Source organism: Myotis davidii, unplaced genomic scaffold (assembly GCF_000327345.1).
Source record: "Myotis davidii unplaced genomic scaffold, ASM32734v1 scaffold110, whole genome shotgun sequence".
Taxonomy (NCBI): domain Eukaryota; kingdom Metazoa; phylum Chordata; class Mammalia; order Chiroptera; family Vespertilionidae; genus Myotis; species Myotis davidii.
Window position 1 is genome coordinate 1,338,725 of NW_006283436.1, and position 5,723 is coordinate 1,344,447.

Below are 5,723 nucleotides of genomic sequence, written 5' to 3' on the forward strand. Positions count from 1 at the left end.
GCTCCCTCTGCATTTCCAGAGGTCCCAGATTTGATTCCGGTCAAGGGCATGTACGTAGGTTGTGGGCACATCCCCAATAGGAGATGTGCAGGAGGCAGCTGATCGATCTTTCTCTCTCATCGATGTTTCTAACTCTCTCTATCTCTCTCCCTTCCTCTCTGTAAAAAATCAATAAAATATACTTTTTTTTTAAAAAAAGAAAAGAACCAATTATGGCTCTGTATATGCGTTTGTGTGTCAGAGAGCTGTGTAGATGGTAAACAGGGTAAGAACAAAAGTTTTCACTGTACACTTTTTAAAAATTTTGAACTATATGAGTATATGACATTTTAGGGTAGAGGATGGGTGAAGACCGTGCTTGCCAGGAAGAGCTGTTCCTTTACAGCCTTAGTCACAAGCAAACCTGCAAACCATTTGCTGTTAGGGAGAGTGGGAAGTCAATACAAACTATCTTCATTGCCAGAGGACTCTTTCTACTAAAAGGAACACCATTAAAGCCACACTTTGGAAAGAGAACCAACTAAAATACATTTCTTAAAAAATTATTTCTGTTGCTTCACCTAAGAGAAAGGGAATTATGCCTAAATATAGTGTATCCTCAGATCTTTCTCTTCTTTTCAATTCTTTTTAAACACGAAGGAAAAAAAAATCATTCAGTGTTTTCCTTGTCTTGGTCTAGTCAGTGTCGGTGGCTTATAAACAACAGAAATGTAATTTCTCACGGTTTCTTTCCCATGGTCTGTTGAGAGCCCGCTTCCAGTTCTCACTGTACCCTCACATGATTGAAGGGTTAGGCATACCTCCGGAACCTCTTTTATTAAAGCGTTAATCCCGTTCATGAGGGCTCCACCCTCATAATTTAATTTATCCCATTCATGAGGACTCCTCCCTCATAACTTAAGTGCCTTCCAAAACCCTACCTCCTAAAACCATCATCCTTAGGGGTTCGAATGTCAACATATGAATTTTGGAGGGACGCATTCACTCAGACTATTGCATTCCTCCTAACTACTTTCTAGCTTTAAAATGCGATTTTGTAAGCTGAATGTTTCTTTACTTTTGTTGATTTTGCCATTAAACTTGGAAACTCCTCTATTTTGTCTACAGAATTTTAAAGTCTTCTGATCTAAACGAACACACTGTTTCAGTACAATTCTGTCAAATGTAAAGTGGGAGGGTTATCTTTCAAACTAAGTCTATGGGAGGTGTTTTGTTTTTTTTTTTATGTAAACCTCACCTTTTATTTGTTACCTATGATTTCACTCTGTTTCCAGACTAATATTTTACCAGCTTGCAAGGACATTTCTCTGTCTGCTCTAGGATATTAGCAAATCACCTAACTCAGCTCCCTCTGAGTCTAACAATATGTCCTAAATTATTCTATCCAGATCATCAATAAAGATATGACAAAACCTATGCTCACGGTAGGTTTCTATGAATTATCTTTTGATTCACCTGGTCTAGAAACACAGCGAAGGCTAACTACTCTTCATTTGTAACTTTCTCAAATTGTTCAATTACTTAGAAGTGGTCTAAACCAGGCTCTACCACTACACTGATGTGAGTGAAGAAAGTTAACTCCAATAACCTAAAATTCCCTTCAGCCAGTGTTTCAAAGGAGAATTTATAAGACACTTTGCATTGCAACTTGACTTATATGGTAAAGATATTAAAGTGATACTCCAGGAATTAACCAATTGCATTCAGTTTCTTTGTTTTTCTCTTCCCTACCCTCCCCCACTTGCTCAGGAAGTGTTTTAGTTTGGTCTTAGGACTGAATTTAGAAAAAAAGCAGATTTGTCCTGGGGGAAAATAACCCTTGAGAAAGTAAGCTAATACAATATAGCGACCATATTCCTTTTTATCACATAAGTAGACCACAATACTTGAAGAAGTTGAGTTACCGATATCTGAGAGCTCAATATAATTTTTTCCTCTACTTTTCTATATTTTGAACATATTTCCATAACAAAAATTTAAATAAATGAACATTCTCAATCTCTTTTATTGTGGTGCATCTTTTTTTCTTTTTTATTGAATTTATTGGGGTGACATTGGTCAATAAAATTATATACTAGTAGGTTTCATGTGTACAATTCTATAATACACCAATTGTATGTTCACCACCAAACATCATAATTATCTATACTTGCTCACTGGGTTAAAAAGGATATACTGTACTAGAGGCCCAGTGCACAAAATCTGTGCACAGGAAGGGGGGTCCCTCAGCCCAGCCTGTGCCCTTTTGCAGTCTGGGTACCCTTGGGGGATGACCGGCTGCTGGCTTAGGCCTGCTCCCCACAGGTTTGGACTCAAGGAGAAAACAGCAAATGCAAGAACTGAGATAACTTAGGAGAAATGATTTACTCTTCTTAGGCTGTATTGAGCTAATGAAACAATATACACCAGTAACTCACCTCATTTATCTATAGTTTACTCCTGAAGTTACCCAAAGGGTAGTAATATTAGTTGTGGGATTGAAAAGATAGTGTATACTGTATTTTGGTGGATATAATAGGAAAGGTGTGTTCCAGAGAGGGAAAATGGTGTCTAGCTCTAGAGAGATATTTGAAGGAAAAATCTCCCACCACCCCTTCCCCACCAAAACCACCTTAAATATTTACATGGTTGAGAAGGTAAGTTTTTTTGCTCAAGATGAGGAACAGAGAAAATCCAGCTAAAGTTGCTTTCACTGTTTGGGTTCTGAGAGTGGTGTTTCATCAGCCATTTAGAACTTAATTGCAAAAGCATAAATAAAATTCCCAAGCCCCTTATTCTCTTTATAAATAATACTTTCTCACTTCTGTGCTATTCTTCATTTGCTTGCAAAGAAAATCAAGGCTTCCTAATAGTTATCCACAAATACATAACAGCATTGTGGGTCCTACTTTATTTATTATCTCATTTGTGATTTCAGTATTTATGTTTAGAATAAACTTATTAAACTAGCCAAAGATGCAAAGTTAGTTGGCATGCCTATTACTTAGGAAAACATGATTGAATTGAAAGTCATCTTCACAAATTTAATGACCTTTAATGGGGACAAATGCAGATTAAATCACCTAAATAAAATAAACAGATGTTAGAAATTTACATAAACATTGTAGAATATTATCTAGTAATTATGATATATCAGAAGCAATAAACAACAAAGCCTTTATAGTCATCACTGACCAGGTCTTAGAGTATTGTTTTCTAGGTAAAACCAACTAGTATAGATGAAATGATAAGACAAGGATATTTTCTGATAGGGAGAATTTTAGCCAATATGAGAATGTTTAGTAAATGACAGAAGAGATGCCTAAATTAAGTATGGGAAAGACCACTAATGTAAAAATAGGTTTTAATGTTCCTTGAATATTTAGAAAGGAATCATAGATTGTGATCAATCATTCTATATTTAAGTAGAAGACAGGGAAAAAGCACGCTGCAGAAATAAAGACTTAGAGTTATAATCATGGGAAGACTTCCTTATTACAAAAAGTATGTGATATGGAAATGAGCTAGCATTGTGAAATCTCATCAAAAGATGTTTAAGTTGGATATTTAAGTTGTATCTCATGGAGAGACTCAAAAGAGGAAGTTCAAAATTCTGTCTATTCCTAGAATCCTGTGATTACCTATGGAATCAAGGATTAATATCTTTTAAGAATGATTTAATAGAAAGCTAAAACCTTGGGTATCCATCTAATTTTGATAAGTTGGTGACTAGCAATATACTACAAAAACTGTAAGGTGTGGCAAAAACACATAATAATCCAAGAGTAAGACACAAAGTATCAATCTTCAATCTACCTTTCACAAATTCTGATTCTACAGCTAAGTGTTTTCATTTGGAAAATATAGCATTTGACTCCACCTTCAAGAGTTGTACAGACGATAAGAAAATAAATGTGAAAGCCATTTAAGACCTATAGTGTATTGCCGACATATATGCCTCTGTTGTTAGTAGTAGCAATACTAGAAACAAATCATACCTATGTCTCAATGATACATATATAAATCTTTTAACTACAAATATGAAACCTTTCACTCCTTGCATAAAACCATTTACTTTTATCTGTTACATTGTTCATACAATGAAGTTCATAAGGTGTATTGCTCAAAGGATTTTGGTAGATAATCATCACCCAAGTCAAGATATAGAACATTACCAACACACTAGAATATTCCCTCATGCCCCATCCCAGTTAACCATCACAAAGATAACGACTATATTCTGACTTTCATCACTAGAGATTAATTTTAATTATTTTTGAAGTTCATATAAATGAAATGTACTCTGATTTGGCTACTTTGGCTAAAATTATTTCTGTGAGATTTAGCAATGTGATTGCATGAAGCAGTTTTTCGTTATTTGTATTGTTGTATACTCTTTTGCTTTAAGAAAATGCTAAAACAGAAGCATTTCTGGAATGGCAGAGTAAGGATCTCTGAAAATATCCTCTTTTATAAAAGCAATGAGATCACTGATAAGAATTGTTAAAAATCAACTTCTCAGAACTCTGGAAATAAGCCGAAGACTACAGCAATCTTAAGATCATTTATTTAAAAAAACAAAAACCTGGTATTTGTTTTACAAAAATGAGCTCTCTGGGATTTTAGCTTTCCCTAGTTTGATTGCACTCTTTTCATAATAGCCTTGAAAATCAGCAGCCTCACATCACAGAAGATGTGAAAACTACCCTAGTAGATACTGACTAGGACAGAATGAGTTTGGAGCTTCCCAAAAAAATCCTTAGTCAATTGTTGCGATTTGACCTATCTGGCAACTCCCTGGAAAAGCCCCATTCACAAGACTTGTATTTATTTTTCCTGCTCTGGAATTTACTCAGGGAGGAGAGTTCTATTCCCAAGGCATTGTCAAAAACATTCAGTGGCAATTACCTAACATCACAGCAATCTAAGGCAATCTACCATTTGAAACAAATAAGAAGCTTGCCAAAAAACTTAAAAGAAAAATCTGGAAAGTGGGACAACCACGGTGGACTTTGAAAAGTTCCCACATATTCCTGGGGATCTAGATGGCCACTTGCATGTGCAGGACCTTGTGCATGCCCCAGAAAGACCACGGAAGGCCCTATTCTCTGGCTTCTAGCATAATCCGGGGCCCTGTGCAAACAGGAACTGAGGGCTAAGGCAAACGTATAAAAGGCCAGAGCATTGAAGACATGCCCCAACACAAACACACACAGACCCTCTTTCGTGTGTGCAAAATCTTGAACATTTATTGTTTTAAGACATTTAAAGAAATCTTCCTGCAATTGTTAGCTAACCACTTAGCGAACCAAGGAGAGACTTCCATAGCCACATATGACAGAATTACTGTATTTGCCGGCGTATAAGACGATTTTTTGGCCCTGAAAAATATGCCTCCAAGTGGGGGGTCGTCTTATACGCCAGGTACACTTCAGATAGACTGCCCATAGTGCTTGCCCCGTGCCATAGTGGCCTCCCGATGCCCGCCCACTTCATTCCACATACCGTTCAGGCATCAGCAGCGCTGCTGGGTGTATGCTCGGCTGTTATGCGATTTTGCTGTTATGCGATTTTACCACACTCGCAAAATCGCACACAGCCGACCATACACCCAGTATGATAGCGCAAAATCGCGAATCGCGATACCATACTGGGTGTATGGTTGGCTGTGTGCGATTTTGCGAGTGTGGTAAATTCGGGTTACCGTATATTTCTTTACATATGCATTGAATTTTAAAGAAGGC